Source organism: Ostrinia nubilalis, chromosome 6 (genome assembly GCF_963855985.1).
Source record: "Ostrinia nubilalis chromosome 6, ilOstNubi1.1, whole genome shotgun sequence".
Lineage (NCBI taxonomy): Eukaryota > Metazoa > Arthropoda > Insecta > Lepidoptera > Crambidae > Ostrinia > Ostrinia nubilalis.
In genome coordinates, this window is record NC_087093.1 from 5,852,490 (window position 1) to 5,873,987 (window position 21,498).

A 21,498-nucleotide genomic window follows, 5' to 3' on the forward strand; every position below is an offset into this window, starting at 1 on the left:
ATGTAGCAAACGTCTATCAAACTCCATACAAGAAACACTGGTTAAAGTTATAGTTACCGTTAAAGTATGGTGGTGCAACTCAGCTTAAGATTTGCTTATTAACAAAAATCATTAGGTAATGGTAAATTACTCATGCTATATGTTAATTGTGTAATGTTTTAAATACGCGCACAATATCTAATTAAGTAACTTGAAAGGCACGAATTTCACCGTGATTCATCATCGGAGAATGAATCGTTTCAGCCAAATGACGTCCACTGCTGGACAAAGGCCCAAGAATTTCCACAGAGACCGGTCCTGCGCCGCCCGCATCCAGGCACCTCCCGCGACCTTCACCAGATCGTCGGTCCACCTAGTGGGAGGCCTGCCCATACTACGTCTTCCGGCTCGTGGCCGGGGAATACTTTCATATAAGTATCATATTTTCATATAATTTTCATTGGGCTATGAAAAATATTGTGTTTCAGTACCAATTACGACTAAAACGAGGTTCATGTGGAATGAGGCAAGCACGCAATACAGAGCAAACGTTTGGTTGAAGGTCACTTGAAGTTGAAGTCTAGAAACATCAGAATGAGCTAGTCATTAGCCAAGGGTCGACTTTCCAACCATCAGATAACTTTGAACTCAATTAGATTAGACGTTTTGACATAATTACCATAAAAAGAAAGAAATAGCGTGAAATTTTGGCTAAGGCAGAATAACAGAGCTGATGGAAACTTGGGGCGCTATACCACATTAACAATCTAATAAAAGTTACTCCGAAAATTAAATCTAAAAGAGTCGCTTCTGCTTCACGACAAGTTGCACTTTTCGATCGAATCGAAAATCGAATCCGTCTTAACTCCATACAGAAAAAGGCCTTTCGACCATTTTTCGACTGGTTTGCGATTATCATGTGCACTTTGTCTAGGACCCACAGTTTCCATTTAATTGTAAAGAAAACCTGTAATAGGGAATAAAAAGGTTTTGTAGCTAGGTAAAATAACGCTGTTTCATACTTGTCTTATTCTTCTATTGTAATCTATTTTTCCGTTGGGCATGGATGTTGATTTAAAAGCTCATATTTGTATCAGCTGTCTAACAAAGAATTAATCGGAACAAAATACTACTGTTAACCATGACCGTGAACCCGAGTTCACTTTATTCAAGATCAAGGTGATTTGCTAAAACTTTTTTTCTTTCAAAACTAGATTCGTACGAGGCAAATCACAAGCACCATACACATTTATCATAACATTTCGGAAAAAAATTAAAGAGAAATTTCTTAGAGAAGAGTACGGTAGGGGAAAGTGTTACACAGCGCTCTGAAACTATAAGTAGGGGCGGGCAGCGCGCGCGCCGCCAAAGCTTTGCGACCTGCAGTGACGCGCGTTGCACGTCTGTGCATCGGTTTAAAGTGATCAAGTGTGTGTTTACACTTTTTGGATATTTACGAGTTGATACGAGGTGAGTTATTTATTTATTATAACTTATATAAAATATGATTTTAAAAAAAAGTGTAATTTTAATACATTTTTTAGACAAACATTTAAAAAAAAACAATTATCTTCCAATTATTATTCTCTTATAAATAAAAAAGGATTTATCTGTTATTTGTCTATGATAGATTTTACTTATAATCCGCCTCTATCAATAAAATTCATAATCTAACATAATATGAATTTATTATACGCATCGAAATGTCATAAAAACAATTAATATATTGCTTAAATTTAATATATACTGCATTGTTTGGAGCGTTTGTTTTGGTTGGACCGGCTACGCAGCTTTATACTTAGCCGCCTGTAATCAACAAATAGCTTTAACGCTATCTTTAGAAATGCAACTAAATAATAACTAATAGTATAAAAGTCCACATTTCCACAATAAGGAATCAATAAATTGATCAAATACCTACACTCTTTGAGCAAACACGCAATTCCTAGGATGAACTTAACAAAATAAGTACTTACTATACTTAAATGTTATTACTTTTATACAGGGCGTACAATCTGTAAACATGTTGTCAAATATTTGGTGGAAAGCATCAAACTATACTACTGTATTAGCAAAATCGTAAAAAATTTGTCTCTCCAAACATAATTGACAATGTTTTAAAGTTCAATAAAATTTTACCCATTAAAGTAACCATTACTTGCATAGGTATTATACGAGTACTACTTGCTTAATAAACGAGCATCTTATCACGTAATCTCAAGACTGCTCCGTTTTTCAGACCACCCTATATACTACATATGCACATGCATCACGTGTACATGCGTATTGTAGTCACAGTTTTGTAAGTGAGCACGTCCTTACACAAGTAAGCAAATAAACGTGGTACCCATGCTCGTGGTTGCAATATTGTCAGTTATTCTAAATCTAGAAATATCTACAAGTCATACGATACCAAATAAACCTACTTCATCATCATCATTTCAGCCACAGGACGTCCACTGCTGAACATAGGCCTCCCCCAATGACTTCCACATCGCACGGTTGGTAGCGGCCTGCATCCAGCGCCTTCCCGCTACCTTTATCAGCCTAAACCTACTTATTTAAAGTTTAAATGCCCAATTTAAAACGAGCGTACTCCCCAATCATAAACTTGATCTGGTTTGGATCAAATAAATAAAGACTCAAATTCTGAAATCTTTATTTTGTAAACAATAAAGTTTTCAAACAAATTACTTCTTGGTCAAACTTAGTGCTTTCCTACCGATATTAAATGTTTGATGTATTTATAAATTTGGTTTCCATACCCCAAGCTAAAATGAGGTCGAAAGAAACTCGTCTAGACAAAACATGCCTACACTGACGCATAAATAAAAGGAAAAATGCTTTCTATGCGATTTCGATGATCCATTGTTAAGAGTCAGACATATTATGGCCATCGATGTATCGGTGTTTACTTTCACCAGCTATGGACCATAGTGTTTAAATCAACCGAATCATTATACCTACCTACCTACTTGTAATCTCATCAACATTTATTGTGACTGTCTAGAATCTATTTCCACGCAAATTACTACTGACAGATATTTTTGCGTGTGAAATTTTTTACTTTATTTTTGCAAACATAAATGATTTAAATACTAAACTGCCTAAATACGGATTGACGTGATTTTGTGCGTCGTACATTGAAACCCCATCAAATCTCTAGTTGACTCGCGGAAGGAGGGGTATGGAGGGGGAAAAGGTAACTTTTTTCTATCGGCATTAGTAGTCACACTCATCAAAAGCATAAATACGAAGTTTCATTCAAATCAGATCATTATTCACTGAAATAAAATTCAATAAACAAGTCAATCCGGAAAAAAATCATAACACTGAAAAAAATTACTTTCGCGCAGTCATTAAGTTCCTGGTTAAGTTAGGAAAACTTCTTCAAACTATTTCGAAAGGGATTTTTTTGTATATGGGGACTCTTGCTTTGGTAAAACCATGATTTGCAAGTGGAAAAACCTTTTTAATCAAGGCCGAGATTCAATTGAAGATGAGCGGAGCCGGGGCGGCCTGTCGAAGCAACCACAACAGAAAACGTCCATGAACTTGAAAATATCACATTGGAGGATGTTGTTTAAAAAAGAAACAGCTTGCAGAATAATAACTTGAGTGTCAAATAATTATGACCATTTCTAGTATTCTGCACGACCATTGGCCTATTAGAGGTTTGTGGAACCGATACCGAGAATGCCCACGCCACACCAGAAGCACAGTGAGTTGAGTGTTATCGTCATTTTTTGACTCTCTGTAGAGACAATAAAGACAAAGTTTTGGACCGGATTGAAACTGATGATGAAATTTAGGTGTATAATTATGACTTTAAACTCAAAAAAGATTCCATAGGTACAGCATAAGATAGCACACCACGATCATGAAGTTCGAGGTGTCCTCGTCGGCTGAAAAATTCATAACCGCTGTCTTCAGGGATACTGAAGAAAACCTGTTGATTAACTACAAATGAAAAAAATTCATTACAACAGGAGATACTCGTAACTACGCTTCACTTTAAGAATGGTTTCAAGATGCTGTGAGGGTAAAAAAGTGGGGAAAATAAATCAAAAGTGTACTGTTTTTACACGACGCTGCCCCCGTGCGCAAGATGCAAGTTGCAGTGGTTTTTGTGCAAAGGGTGGGCTTCGAAATCCTGGAAAATCTACTCTGTAACCTAGAACTTTTTGACCTACCCTCGTACTTACCACAAATTTATTTACAATTTCTCGCCTTTACCAAACTAATATGTATTGTATACCGAAAATTTATGTAATTTCATCTGCTTTATCAAAAGATAATAGTTATGCTGTTTGACAACTCTTACTATCGAATACCTACTAATCACTATTTGTTACAACTAAGATAAATTAGTGCTATATAAAAACTAAAACGTACAAATTAATTTCCTTAGCGAGTAATAATGAAATTAATTTGAACTTTACTAATAAATATAGGTACAGACCTACTGCCCTGATGCAACATGCAAAATATGTGATGTAGTACCTATGTATCAAGCCTTGTTTTAAATCAGGGAAAAAATAACAATTTAAATATGCGTCATTGCAACTTTCCTTTTACCTGTTATTTTTAAAAACTATATTAATATTTTTCATTACTTAACGATATTAATTAATCATAATAAAAACCACGTTAAGCAATTACTGTATTAGCTCAACGCATTAAGTAATTTCCTGCTTTTGTATATAAATCTGATGTTAATGATTTACTTTCTATTAAATTATTTGTCATCACACCTATAAGGAGGCGACCATGTTGATAAAAATAATCAACTTTTACTATGGAAATGACATAAAAATCGCGATAAAATTTTGTGCTTTCTATACAACTCATCGGCCTACTTCGTCGAAAAGGTTTCTTCTGGTTATTTCTACGGTTTTGTTGATTCGCCCAAAGTAAAAGTTGTTCTTTTTGATCAGAATATGCCCGATTACGATATTCCAGGTGAGTCAATCGATATCCTGTACATAGTGTACATGAGATTTGTCTCAGATATAAGTACAAGGGGATAAATACTTAGAGCGAAATGTTGCGGAATTTGTCGCTCAACAACTCATGGTATATTTTAAACTAGATACAATGACGAAACTGTCGGTTTTGAAGAACAGCGGCAACGTTGTGCGCCATGTTCAAGGACATTAATACCCTAGTCTTTAATGTTCTTTAAATCTTCAACTTTGACAACCCACCATAAACACAAGAATTGCTGCATAACACGATTAAATTAGTTTTACTTCCTATACGAATAATAGTACCATTTGAGGTTAGAATAGAGTATTATTTGCTTTAAAAGTGGTAACTAAAAGCCGGGAAGAATGCACTTTTAGTACTTCCAGACATGCAAATAAAAAACTATACACTGTCAAGACTCAAGTTTAAATTCGTCTGTAATTTTCTTCAACTCAGTCCATACAAGAGGCTTTTAGGCTAAAGAGTTCGACAAAGTGGCATTACATTCCGTTTTTCAAAACTTTCTTTATGAATTTGCATTTTAAATAAGCAGTTTGCATACTTGCTCATAAATTCAGCTCGAGAGAGAATATTTTAAATATTCTCAATGTTTAAGGACTTATAAATAAATATGTTTTAAGTAAATTCAGTTACCGATAAAATTACCTAAAACTTATTAAACTTGTGATCTTAGTATAAAATCTAATTTGTGAAAATATCAACAACCAAAATAAAACAATATCCTGGGGCCAAAGTTTTAAGTTGACTCTACGTAAGCCAATTTACCAGATTTTTTCCTTTTTATCTATTTTACAAGGGTGGCATAAACACATCTGAAAAAATTAAACCATTTACTGTCTACTAAAAAAATGTTAGTAAAGTTTGATTTTATTATGGTAGCTTAAAAAACTGTAAGATAAAAAAAGTTCAACGACTCTATAAGTAAGATAGATATTTTATCTACCTATAATTACTTTCTTTTAGTCGTATATAGCTCTAATATAATATGAGAATGGTATCATGAGACATAAAAATATGTGTCTATGAAGGCCAAAACGCAAGAACACAATCAATGAAGATGTAACCACAGAAACGCAATGTTTTGAGCAGTGCACGAACTAATCTCTTAGAACGACCAACAACCATTGATGCTTGCTATAAAATTCAACCTTTTTATCATAATTTAACCTAATTATTCACCATTATCTTTTAAAAATATTTTAAACTGTAGAAAAGTTTTGAAACTGTCATTTTGCTTCATAGAATTTTCAGCTCTCTAAATAATAAAAGTGATCAGGAAAATACTTAGATTATGCTCAATTATTTGACGAGATAAATTCAAATTTAAATTATTTATTCCATATCACATGGGTACGGTACGGTATCCCTTACCGTACGGGGGTCATGTATTCTGAACACAGATCACAGAAACTATAGAGAGATGTGACAAGGGGACGGGGCCGGTGTCGCAGCAATATGCCCAAAAACAAAACACATTTCTCGTGACAGCAATGATGTCAGCAGCGACGTCATAGTGTAAACAGTTTACATTGCTTGCATAGTACTAAAGATTATTCGAACGTTGAGTACTGATACCGCGATGGATAATGAGTACAAATTTTGATTACTTTGTGTTTGTGAATTTCTAATGCGACACTGAGTTTTGAACTCAGCGCATTAGTTGGCATCTCTCTATATCTTTATGATTCTTAATGACACAAAATCATTACTTCTAAAGATAATATTAAATATGAATAAGGTAGACTATTGTATTAGATTAAAAGCATAACATTAATAGTTAAAACGAAATGTAGTGGTCCCTAATACATTTATTAGATTTTAATACAAACTCATTAAAAAAAACGAAAAGAACATGGCTGTTTTTATAAGTCACGTTAATTCGGATGGATTCAAGTTAAATATTAATCACTCTAAGCACCTAAAACAAACACTTTTGCTACGAGGGAGGGAAGATAATCTGATTTGTGTAATTATATCAGTGAATTTTCCTTTGTAAAACTCTTGTACGCTTGTTTTTTGTTTGTAAATAAGGAGTCCTAAAAAGGTAAAAATGTAAGAAGTTTCTATATTAAAGGAAGGACACTCGTAAATAAAGACAATAGGTAAATTTACATAGGTAATTGCGTTGTTGTATCCCCATGGCACACTTTCGGATACGTAAACGTCAATTCATAAATAATTGTTTCTCTCATGCGAAAATTAGCGATATACTCATTAAAAATAACGCCTCGTCCAGTGGCTGCGCGACTTTTTTCCACTTAGGAAGGGTCTTGGTTCGATTCCTAGGCGGGACACAGTGTAAAACCATTTTACTTTTTTCCATTACTTCAAGGCTGAACGAACCTGCTTGTTGCAATTATGTGCTTTATTGATACAATATTAACTACATCGTTAAAACTTTTACATTTATTTCTAAACTTTCTATCTGACACCATCATAAATATTTCCTGCCTCACCCAATGGCAGACTTTTGAAATGTCTCTATCAAACGATTAAGTCTCCTTCTACTTCAATAAAAAACTTTATCTATGATTAAAGTATTAAGATATTTTTGTCCAAATAAGAGCGACTACGGAATATTTTGCTAACCGCCACGGGTCACGGTTTGAGGTTTGGGATGATGCCCGCTATAGACAGTGGTGACTGGAGACTGAGTTTGACGTAGCGCTTGTTCTCAGCACTTGTCAAATATCGCGAAGCGCTGGTAGACTAAAAACTTGTGAGACGTATCCATATCCATACAAAAGTAAATTAATCTACTTATCTTTTACCTTATACTTATGCTGCCGAATTAGATGACATGATTTGATATAGAATGTAGAGTGGACATGGAAAATTTATATCTCATGTTTTCGAAGAGAGATGTCGATAAAGCCTTTCTATGACAGATCGAAATTCATGCGTCTGAAACCGGGGGCAAAGCGATTCTATATAAATCGTCTCGTTATACAAATAAAGAAATGTTTGACATTGACTTTGATCACAGAGTCTGCGCTGGTAGGCACTGCAGCTGATTGTTACAGCCCGTGAAGTATTTTTGTAACGGAACCGCTGCGCCAAATACACATTTTTAACTTTAATAGCGTCTATCGTGATTTTTTGGGCCACGCACAGTAATTATGAGTGCGCGAGCATCGTTACATTGTAGTTGAGAGCTCTCGTGGGTCAAGTCTGCATCCGTTATTGAATTAGGTGTGTAGATAGCCTAATAGAAGTTCAGGGCGCCGAAATGACCTGCTGAAATTATGAACTGAATAATTTCAAGTACATAGCATGATAATCTGTTTCTTTAACCATTCATGCCTAAATTAAAGTATTTAAGACTAGCTTTTGCCCGCGGCTTCACCCACGTGAAATTTAGTTTGTCACAGATCGTCATACATTACAGCTTATGTTATTCTGGGTTATAAACAGTTTCATCAAAATCCGTTCAGTAGTTTTTGCGTGAAAGAGTAACAAACATCCAGACATCCACACAAACTTTCGCATTTATAATATTAGTAGGATTACCTCTGATAAGAAAATTCTTTAATCACAACATAAGATAAAAATGTAATAAAAAAATACAGACAGGCCGCATTTCCAACATTATCATAGACTTAATCAATGTTTGTTTTAGTATTAGAAATAAAAGCCATTTTCAGCAGTAGCAGTTCCAATACAAATTATTTTAATCATGTTGATGATAACTAGCGGATCATCTCACACAAACTATTTCCAATCTTCAGACATGTATAGGGAATATGAACGTTTATTACTACAAGACGAAAAGCTCATTAAAGCGAATGAAAGTGCCTTTTAGCTAACAAGTTTGTGTTCGTTACTGTTAGCCAATTCCACTAATACTTCGGTATACCCACGCAATTTTTATCGTAATGAAAAATGCCATTCAACGTACGAGTATGTACCTAGTTATGCATCCGTCAGCTCCCTCTGCTCTAGACTAAACAAGATAAGTCATCACTTTCCACTCTACAGTGTAAGCATTCGTAGAATTGTTATTCACATAAGAGATGTGTCAGCAGAACTAAATTGTAAACACCGTACTGGACGACTGCGATCGGCCACAATATTAAATCATTATTAAATCGCCTCCAACTCGGCGAGGACGTGATCACTTAGTTTAATTAAATGTAATCCTTTTTAAAAAGCTTCCACCCCGCTCCCGAAATCTGACTGGCGCAGCCGTTCGGATTTATTGCTGCAAGTTTTCCTAAAAGTTTACGCGATTGGTGTCAAAATCCGCCGTTTAAATTCGTGATACTACGGGAAACTAATAAATCCGCCGAACCAAATAAATTTGTCATCGAAGTACGGGTGGAACGAGTATGCAGAGAACGGTCGGTTGGTGAGTAGAACTTTTCGCCAATCCTTCCACTCCTTATCCTCTGTGTATTTTTCATGCTTTTTAAATCGTAGGGAAATATTGCTACTCCGGGATAGAACTTCTCCCAGGGTATCGCATTTTGTGTTTTCGTCATAAAACTTTATCGTTAACACTTTTCGTTTAGATTTAAGTGAATTAAATATTGAAACAAAGTAAAGAAATAAATTGAAATAAAGTAAATAAATTGAAATAAAGTAAATAAATTGAAATAAAGTAAATAAAGTGAAATAAAGTGAAATAAAGTAAATAAATTGAATATTAAATTAAATTAAATAAGTTTATTGTGTAAAGTAAAAATTATTAAAGTTTTTAAGTTAATTGTCTCTCGAAATTGAACAATTAAATTAAGAACCACTCTTATTTTTACTGTGTATTTTATTGTGTATTTTATTGTGTGTTTTACACGGTAATCACTACGTATATTTTAATTGTGAATATTGTGTAAAGTACTGTTACAAATTCTGACTGGCGCATATCAATTAAATACATTTAAATTCAGTAAAATGGCTTCACCACAAATCGAATCCGTACAAATCACGCCAATACCCAACGAAATGCTCAGATTAATTCCATTTTTTAATGGTGACAAAAAACATCTAAATTTGTTCCTTAAAAAATGTGAGTATGTTATATCGAGATATAGAGGTGGGGTTGAGCAAGATTTATACGTGTACCACGCTATAACTAGCCGCCTTACAGAAAATGCAGCAGCACTGTTATCAGAACAAGAAAATTTAACAAACTGGTCGGAACTTAAAGAAATTCTGACACAACATTTTGGAGACCCGCGTAGTGAGGCATGCATTAATATCGAATTAGAATCACTAAAAATCAGATCGAATGAATCGTACACAGACTTTTGCAACCGCGTGCAATCAACCAGGTCAATGCTTATATCTAAAGTAAACACCATAGCAGACGAGTCAATCCGTCACGCCAAAATCACCATATACAACAACACCGCGTTAAACGTGTTTCTCTATAATTTACCAGAAAACCTTGTGCGCATTGTGAGACTAAAGGCACCGTCCACTTTGGAAGCCGCCCTCTCGATTGTGCTCGAGGAAGTAAACTTTATGGACCAATATAACATGCGAAGCAAAATGCATTCGCAACCCAAACCTAACAATTCGTTTACGCCAACTCAACAGAAATTTTCAGGCAATCAGCCTCATTTTGTCAGCTCTAATGCTTTCAAACCGATAATTCCTCCACAATTTAAATTTGGCCTTCCGCCTAATCAAGGCTACAAACCCTTCCAGCAATATGGAAATAAACCTTTACAACAATTCGGCTATTTCAAGCCTCCGCATCAACCAGGTTTCAGGCCGCCGCAGCAGTTCGGCTACAGGCCTCCACAGCAGTTCGGATACAGACCGCCCCAGCAATTTGGCTATAGACATCCTCCTCAGCAATTCGGTTACAAACCGCCTCAATTCGGCTATAAGCCACAGTTCGGTGCTCAACAAGCCCAACAAGTCCAGCCGCCACGTATGCAGCTGACCGACGTGTCTATGCGTACGGCTACAAAACCAAACAATGTAAATGAAACAAACTTAAATGATCTGAACTACGATGAATCAGAACAGTCGTATTACGATCAATATTATTGTGAATACCCTATAGACGAATATAATAACATGTACAGCGAACAGTATTACCCTGATTTCGAGGAAACTCCCGAGGAAACCCAGGAAACTGAATTCCAACAGGATTTTCACGAAACAGCCTCCATCAAAGAACAGAACAGATAAACATTAATTGCGATCCGGAATTAACATTACCATATATGTACCTACCGGAACTGGATGCTCGCATGATGATCGACACTGGCAGCATGCGTTCGTTCTTCAGTCCGCGTATTGGCTATCAGTATTTCAGTGAATTCATAAAAAATGAACCATTCCAAGTTGTGAGTACACACGCGTCAAGTACGCACAACAAAACCATAGAAATTCCCCTTTTTCCAACTTTTAAATGCAGAAAATACCACAAATTTTATTTATATGACGTACACAAATGGTACGATGGTGTAATTGGACAAGATTTATTGGAACAATTGGAAGCATTAATCGACATTAAAAATAGAGTCCTCAAAACTAAAACTGCATGCATTCCAATCATTTTAAATTACAAAAAATTCACAGACAACGTTAGAATGCCTAGTGCAACCGCTAATTACCGTAATGAATCAATCAATAAACAAAACGCAAACGCAGACGCGTTATCCCGCATAAAAGTAAATGCTCTCGATTCAGATAATCAGTCCATGAAAGTAAATGTTAGCAAAAAGGAAAAACGTATTCAAAAACATGTTGATAAAGTTGTAAAGAAAATAGAAAAATTATCATCAGGAAGTACAATAGTAATTTCCGACTCTACATCCTCAGAAGGAAGTAGACAATTAGGTTCAGAATATCCGATTCCGTCTTCAAATAATTCAGACTGTGTCGATGAACAATCAAATAACTCACAAACTATTCATTCCGCAAAGGATACCGAATCACAAGGCATCCCAATCTTAAACGAAGCAATCGATAACAAACCTAATCAAATATTAGTCTTTGAACGATTCGATAATGAACTTTCAGTCAAAAACCTTTCACGCGATAAACAAAAGGTTCTTGAAGTACATTTACCTGATAATAATGCAGAATTAGTAAAACAGTTTTTAAAAGAATATATCAAACCTAAAACAAAGTATTTCATTTATTTTGAATCAGATCAACTTAGACGAATTTTCACAGACGTAATTATTAAACTTTTTAAGAAAGATGTAGTTCAGTTTTACGAGTGTACAGAACGGGTAAATTACATAGAAGACGAGGGTGAACAAAAGGCAATAGTTATCCAATACCATGAAGGAAAAACATGCCACCGTGGTATTAAGGAAACATTGATTAGAATTCGTAGAAATCATTTTTGGCCTAACATGCAACAAACAGTTTCCGCAATCATTAACGCTTGCGAAGCCTGCCGTAAAATGAAATACGATAGGAAACCCATAAAACCATTTTTTCAATTAACTAAAACTCAAGATTCCCCATTTCAGGAAATTTTCATTGATCTCTTCAGTATTGAAGGAATCACATATTTAACCCTAATTGACGCCTTCAGCAAATTAGGACAAGCAATAGAGATACCAAGTAAATCAACATCAGACGTTACTAGAGCACTTATGAAATATTTCTCATTCTACGGAATTCCAAAACGTATAAGCTCAGATCCAGGAACCGAATTTAATAACGAACTCATGAAAGAATTTCTAAATTTACATAAAGTTGAACTTCACATCGGAACCCCAAATAACCCTAATTCTATGGGACTTATCGAACGCTTTCACTCGACAATTATAGAGATCTATAGATTGGCTAAATACGAAAGACGATGTACAGATGCCGCATCAGTTATGACATATTCAGTAATGGCATATAACCACACCATCCACTCTGTAACTGAGTTAACACCATTTGAGGTAGTTTTTGGTCATACAGATTCAGATAGTCCATTTAGAATCAATTTCGAAAAGCAATATTATCAGCAATTAGTTCAAGATCATGCGAAACGTACAAAGCACTTATATAAATACATAGCTCAGAAAACGACAGCCAAAAAGGAAACCATTAGGGAAAAGAAAGGTGGTGAAACAGATATAGAGTTTTCCGAAGGAAACATAATATTTGCAAAAGACGTAAATAAGCGTAAAAGCAAAGACAAACCACGTTATGTAAAAGCAAAGGTTGTAGGCAAAGCCAAGCGAAACATCTTACCAATTAAAGTAGGTGATAGGACTACCAAAGTGCCTATTAAAAACGTAAAACGCCCTCCGCAAGTGGTGCCTTCTGCTAATGATAGAGACGCAGGCGCTGGCCCTTCAACTGCAACCGATTAAAGATAATATTCTAAGAAAATTACCCTGGTCTCAAAAATGTTCGACAGTTTCATAAATATTTCAGAGCAAATAAATAACAACTCTATTATTATTGATGAACGCTTGAAACGAGTTGAAAGCCTATTGCAAAACATAACGTCCACACAAAACGATTGGACTTTTTCTACATACATACTAGGAGTGTATAACATATTCATAAGTAGTTTCCGTACAATATTTATAAGATTAAGTGAAATAGAAACAGCATTAGCATTAAGTAGAGTATCCATTTTACACCAAGCAATTGTAAACTCTACAGAATTATTGTATCATTTAAAGTTAATTTCAAACTCTGCCAATTTAGTTTACCAGCCTACGGAAAGTAATTTGTTAAATTTAGAAGAAACTATTTGTGTAAAATCTTATATGAAACAGGATCAGATAACATTTATTTTAGAAATACCATTGATAGATAATTATACTTACAATTATTATAAGATATACTCACTTCCTATATTCCAAGAATCCCAAAACGTTACGCTTTCCATTTTCCCCAAATTTCCTTACCTTTTGGCGAAGGGTTTGAAATACTTACCGATCGTAACACCGTGTCGCCCGCTTGCCGCCGGCGATCGCTTCCTGTGCTCTACGGACAACCAGGCTCTACATAACGAGCCTACCTGCGTGGAACAGCTGATGAGGTTCAGTAAGGACCTTACCTCCTGCAAGCAGCACCAGATCCAGCTGGAAGAAGTAAAACTCCAGCAGCTCAACGCGAACAACTGGATTCTGTACAGCAGACTGAAAAGCACGCTGACCAAACACTGCGACAGCGAAGTCAGCAAGCAGTCAGTCTTCGGCACGTACATCATCACCATCGATGAGCCCTGTGACCTGGAAATCCATGGCCTGCAGATCCACCATCGACTCTACATTTCATCAGACATCGTAGAACACATACCGGTGATTCACCTACCCGAGCTACCTGTAAACGCAACGCTATCCGGTGCACGCGCACTCAATATGCATGGAATCAATTTGGATGAAATCAAATACATGTCGTACGCCCTGAAACACAGTGCAGCAATCAGTGCTAGTGAAAATGAAACAGACACTTCTTATTTTACATACTTTACATTTGTATTAGTTTTGATTCTTTTTATGTTAATTGTGTTAATTGCCTTCCGCAAACATGTAAAAATTTTATGTAAACGAAATTATCGGAATACTCATAAAAATGAAACTTCCGATAATTTCTCACTTAGGGAGGGAGGAGTTATGCATCCGTCAGCTCCCTCTGCTCTAGACTAAACAAGATAAGTCATCACTTTCCACTCTACAGTGTAAGCATTCGTAGAATTGTTATTCACATAAGAGATGTGTCAGCAGAACTAAATTGTAAACACCGTACTGGACGACTGCGATCGGCCACAATATTAAATCATTATTAAATCGCCTCCAACTCGGCGAGGACGTGATCACTTAGTTTAATTAAATGTAATCCTTTTTAAAAAGCTTCCACCCCGCTCCCGAAATCTGACTACCTAGTACCTTGTATTACTTAGTGTTCATCCTTAAAGTACTAAAATACGGAACAATTTATGTAGATAAAAATATACAGTATAAGAACCTTGCCTGATCTGAAAAGAGGTGATTTTGTAGCTAAAATCTAACAATTATTATTTTAATAAGAGAACATTTTAATAATAAATTCTACGATCTCTACGATCAAGTTTGTACAAATTTATCGTAGAGATAATGGTTTAAGCACTTCATTCAAGCATTTATTCCGACTATCTATCTGTGTCTGAGTTACTTCTTACGGATGAAATAAGGTATTTTTATGTCTATAATGATATGGAGGATGATGAACAAGCAAAGTTTGTAAAGTTTTATATTGGGATACAACCCACGCACGCTCTGCTCGTAGATACGAGTACCTAATATTATAGTTTTCAACTTTTGTTCCAAGGCGGTCGCTTACTTTGTGCAAAATTTTGTGAGCCTATTGGTTTACATACAAAACTGACGGGTTGTAAAACGAATTTTCTAAGTATGTTTCCCAAGATCTTGCGCAGCTAGTATGATGATAGGTTATCGCGGAAAACTGTAAGTGTTCCAATATAATTATTATTACTCAGCCTTGTCATATAGGCAAATAGAGGCACTCTCCTTGCTCTACAGTAGGGAGCAGGATTCCTAAAATATCCTATAAATAGGTGGGTAACGACATTCTCGTTCTTGTTATTGGTTTAGAAGTATCTATAGTGACTTTCGCTTCTCTCCAAAAGTGGCAAAACTATTTTTAATAAAAGCTGCCAAATAAGAATGTGTTATTAAACTGCTGTTGCAAAATATTTTGCTCTGATGATGTGATAGAATTTCGCAAAATTAAAATATGTACTCCGACTCTGTTAGTTTGGAGATTTAAAACACATAGCCTAGTATCAAACTTGTTTGTTTATTTATTCGCATTATTCGAATTTACTGTTTTGTGTTAATAAGATGACTACAAAACTCTAAAAGGCTTCAATCAAACTTCAGTGCGAGTAGTTTCTCGTTTTATGTTTGTTTTTGATTTTATTGCCTTCGTGTGAAATCGTAAGTTATAAGATAGGTCTGTGTCTTATAAAGTTTAATTATTCGACTCTAGTATTTAGTAGGTACTTGGGAATTAATCGTAAAATAAGAACGACATAGAATTCCTAAACACAATTCTTTCGATGCATCACAAGCATAATAAAGAATAAAGAGCCGAGCACGTTCCGTATTAAATTTAATTATACCTATACTACGCTATGGAGATAACGTGGCTTCACTGATGATTATTACATGAACATTGATAAACTACAACCTGATAAACTTCACTGATGATAATATGATACCATAAGACATAATATTCAATGTTAAAACATACTAAGGCTGGATTGCACCATCTTACTTTGACTTTGACAAACGTCAAAAATCTGTCAAACTCCATACAAAATGCACCGATTATCGTTAAAGTTGGGTGGTGCAACTCAGCCCCTAAGTAAATCTCTATAAAAACCTGAGCTCTATAGTATGGTTAAAAATAAGTAATTTGATAGTAAGTAGGTACTTACCTGGCCGATTTTTATTTCTCATTTCATAAAATTAATGAGCTTACCTTAAAGTAAAATAAAACTCATGTAGATAAAAGAAAATTACTTTTTCACTCCAAAAATGTTTTGACGCTACTTAATTGTGATGGAGACGCTAAAAATTTTACCGTGTCTTTTAAAGTAGGTTAAGACTTCAATATTTCTATAAAAACGGCTATGTGATACTATTCGAAGGTAAATAGACTTAAAAGTAATTAAATCTCAGTAATTCATGGGGGAGGCCTTTGTCCAGCAGTGGACGTCATTTGGCTGAAACGAAAATTCATGGTTAAAATTTATCATATAATATGAATAAGCCGTGTTTTCGAACAATACTTAGTCATGTTGAAAGCCTTACTACATAAAAGGTGATAAACCATTCATACATTAAAATGTTTATGGCTATTGTGGAAATCTCTTCACGTGTATTCCGTATGATTTAAGTACCCCATTACTATGCAATTATCATATTTAATTAAGGGGATATTAACTCTCTACCGATTACTTACCCATAAATGTGGAGTTAATTTCTTATTTTTAATTAGATTGGTTATCAATTATTATCGTGTAAGATAACGTGCTATTAGTAAATTGTAATAACTAGTCAATAAAAAAGTATAGGCAGTATTTTTAGTGGTTAAGTATGTGGTCGTAACTTTTATAGAAATTGTATAAAGTAGCAATGTCTCCGCCGACGATGGAACACAATTCACAATGTTTTTTCTACTAGAAATCCACGCATATTTCAAGAGTATTGCTGTAACCATACTAGACCAAATTGTTTATTTTTATATTTTTTGCCTACCTACTTGAGTAGGTACCTACCTGAAGAGGTACCTTACAAAGAAGTTTCATTGTTGTTTAATACGAGTATTTCCCGAATGCGGAGTAAGTAACTTCAAATTCTTATTTTGTGAAAGGTACTCATGCGATATCTTAAGTATGTTTTTATAGATAGCGACATAGTAGACCCTTGTAGTTTTAATTCAATGGTTCTTCGAAAACGTAATATATTCCTCTAACTTTCACTGGCTTGCTTTTATAAGACTCATGATAAAAGCAACATTTTAACCGAACTGATCTACATTATAAGGACCTCGATCATTCATTTTAAAACAGCAATTTTCAAATAAATAGGTTATTATACTTATCTATATTTTAATATCTTTTAGGCTTCGGTATGTCCCAGAATGTCTTTATAACATAGCTAAAGATAAAAACCTCTAAAAAAATGAAACTTATCTCTTTCATGATGAGATACAATTTATCCCTTTTGAAGTTTTCATCCCTTCTTTGCGAAAAAATAGCGCCCAATATTTCTCACTGAGCCAATCTATCTTTACATCCATCAACATTGCTTAGGCGTGTACATTCAATAAACAGCCAGATAGATATAAAGAGTTACTTTTGCATTCATAATATTTGTATTTCACAGACGACAACACAAAAATACCTGAACTTATAAAAATCGCCAAACTTTGCACTCATTCATATTATTGGATCACAATTAATGGGAATGTTATTAGATTTCCAAGAAAAAAAAATATATGTACGCAATGAGTTCGTCAAACAAATTGACAAAGATGATTGAAGCACGCGATCGAGTAGGGATCAAGTGAAGAAAACTCGAGAGCGAGTTCCTTAACCGATCGCCTACGCAAATGTAATTTTACTTTTGTGCGAGATAATCCCGTCCTACGCAAATAAACGAAATTATAAAATGGCGTTCAAAACATTTGTCGTTAAAAGTAAGACTTGGATAAGCTACTTAATATTATAGAAATCTACTCTTGTATTTGAATTTGAAAGTTAGATGAAGTCTGAAAACAAAAATAATGTTATGCCTGTACATACGAGTACAAGCATTGCCGCAAAAGAGAATCAGCGGTAAAAATAAAGTTATTGGCCATATTTTTCTTGCGTTTCATAAATACATAGCAAAAAGATACTTAAAATATGGGTAATTTGGTCTCTACGATTTGAAATTCTAAATACCGGGAGTTGTTTCTTAAAGTAGGTATAAGTACAACAACAATAGAATACCTCAAGCACAAAGATGACTCGGTGGATTACAAATAAGTTATTTATGTCTAGTAACATACTTTCAAACAAGGCGAAAGAACTTTCCAATGATGGTATCTCTTCAGAGAAGCATATTGATTTGTGGACAGTTTAAATATTTGATATTTTAGCTGCCATTGTTAAGATGGCGCTGTCATACATCATTTCGTACAATTATTTACCGCTTAGGGCGTGGTGACTTGTCCAAATGATCAGATTAGCTGTTCTGGTTTAAATATTTTGTACCAAATATTAAATAAAAGACATCAAGCATTAAGGAACCATATTAATCGTCTCTTTTGTATTTATGTGGTGTAGGTACAGTCAGCGTCAAATAGTTTGGGACACCCCAAGTGGTCAAAAAGTTGACAACACAACCTTATTCCAATTTGTAACAAAGACGTGTTGCGAACTTTTTGTCTACTTTGGGTGTCACAAACTATTTATTTGACGCTGACTGTACAATATTTCAAAATCAAAAAAATATTTATTCAGTTTAGACCACAAGTGGCACTTATGTATATATTTAAATGTAACTATATTTCTATTTATCTATCTATCGAATTAGGCATACTGGGGCCATGGGGCAAGGTGTTAGACTAATGAAGGGATAGGCTGCTACTGTTGACAATGTTGACATGACACCGTGTTGCCTCTCAGTTCGTTCATCAGAGACTCGTCATTTGATTAATTGGTCACGCAGAGTGGCATTTTAGGGTACGGAATGACTACGGAATTGTTCGCTAGAACTTGTGGTCTACCGCTCTGCGCTACGAATCTCTGCGCTTAGCGGTAAAAAATGGCTAAGTAAAAGTAAATGAACATCTCCATTGATACCGAAAGTCTCGATTCATTTGTTGTAGTCGTAGCTTTTGTTTTCTTTTAACTGTTATTTGACATTGCAGACAGACGTTACAATTTTATTTATCTACTTGTAAAAATTATGGCAATAAATGTATCTCCTCATATTGTTGTCAAACTTTTCGAACCACTATAGGGGTCTGTCTGTGTGCTCACCATGAGTTTACATTACGTGTGCACGCTAGCGTCTGCGTAAAAAAATTACATTTAATTAATGACAGATTGTACAACGCCCCTAGCGGCTACTTTCAAGAACTAAAATCTGCATGGATTTCTTTGACGTACACGCTAGCGAGCACACGTAACGTAAACTCATGGTAAGCACAATATCGCTTAATTGGACCACTGCATAACCTTTAACTCTCTATAAAAGGCGCAACCTAATGAAAATTTTCATTGGTTTCCGACCTTATGTTGAGTGAAATAAATTATTGTACCAATAAGTATATTTGCCGGAGTCCTCCTGTAAAATTGTTAAGCTCTTTCACGTATCCAGCCCGCAATATCAAACTGTGAAAAAAAAACACCATAACAAAGTAATTTTATACTCTACTATCTAGAAATCGAACCCAAAACTCAAGAAGCCTGTAAGCTTTTGACACATGCACATCACATAGACGATAAATTCAGTGTTTCAGATTTTCACACTTTTCAAAATATTTTGATTGCTGAAATTTTGTATGAGCCATCACGCTAGGCTAATAAATGCATTTTCCGTTCATTACTAAGCATAATAACATTGCTCAACGCACCGACGGCCCCATTGTGTTGCTTGAATAAGTTTTACGACGGCACACTTCTAGGACGGCCGCAGTAAACATTCGGAAACAAAGTTGAATCATACTCGTACATTCAACATGCGAACACAATTGACATTTTAAATGCAATAACTATAAAATGGGACGGAATTGTTTTCTGTAGCTACAACGAAACTAACATTTGGTCGAAGGAAATCTAAGTAGGTACAAACGTATTGCTAGAAACTCTAAACCTTAAGCTGAATAAAACCTTACTGACGCGATGCATGAAAATGCACTAAAAAGTTCAATATATTATAGCACAAAATAAAACGCTTCTCTTGGATCAATATTTACCTACATGTGCCGTAAGAAGGGCATATTAGACCATCCTTAACCCACTTGTTACGGAATTCACTTTTTCTATCACTTACCTTAAATCAGTCATGATAAATTTATCTCAAAACAATGGCTCCTGTCTGACGTCTAAGAATTTCAGGGCACTTTTACTAGCAAACTTCCTTTAAACAAAATGCAATAAGAAGTTGTAGCAGATTTTAGAGGTGTGCGATGTAAAAGGAAATAATTTAATTTAAATTCTTCCGTGACATTTTAAGTTTGAAATAAAACAAGTCAGGTATAAACGAAAAGAATGCTATTTATCTTTAGTGCTACGTTAGACAAAAGTACATTAACTAGAGTGATGCAAATTGATGTCATATAAAGTGCACTTCTACAAAATTATGACTGTATTATGACTGACGTGGTGTAATGTTACCTGAATATTCGTGGTTCAGGGACCTGGAAATTTGTTAGAAGATATCATGTAATTTGTATCATAAATGTTATATTTACATAGCTAGATAGGTACTAATTTCATTTAGTCACTAAAACGGATTTATACACCTAAGAACAATGTAAGATTTTTTTTATCCGCCTTAGGGTGGATTCGACCAAACAAGAGTAAATATTAATCTCAGAATAAGTTTGGCACATTGACAGTTTCAGTATGGGAAATATGTCAAAATTACAAGTTTAATCTTCAGTGAAAAGTTATCCAACGATGGTAAAATCAGCCCTTACAATTAAGGGCAAATTATTTGCCATTATTTCCTATGTATAAACATTGGTTTATACCGTTTACTGAACAAAATGTACGTCGCGATTGATATTCAAATTAAAATTATTAAATTACTTATCTGAAAAATCCTTTGTGCAATGCTTATATTTTGGGATACTTATTGTACAAATAACAATTCCTAAACTATGATATAGCTTCAATGAATTTATCCCGCGACTATTAGTTATCAGTTCCCATGAGTATTGTGAAAGAAACAAAACATACCTAACTAATTAAAGGTTTGTTTACTTTTAATGAACGTAGCTCCTTTACTGAGCAGAGTCTTTCTGTATTTCTTCAATTATGCCTGTCTGTCTGCCAGTATAAAGTGGTGAATTGGAAAATGAATTTATAACAGACTAAACTAATTG

General features: G+C 34.8%; 1 protein-coding gene across 1 annotated transcript in view; it reads left to right on the forward strand.

The window, feature by feature from the left end:
* The first annotated feature begins 1,360 nt into the window (after positions 1-1,360).
* The window catches only part of LOC135072440 (acyl-CoA Delta-9 desaturase-like), a 34,566-nt gene continuing 14,428 nt past the window's right edge, over positions 1,361-21,498 (forward strand). The window contains exon 1 of the mRNA XM_063966342.1: positions 1,361-1,449. The gene's annotated coding sequence lies outside the window, so the exon portion shown is untranslated. The remainder of the gene's footprint in view (positions 1,450-21,498) is intronic.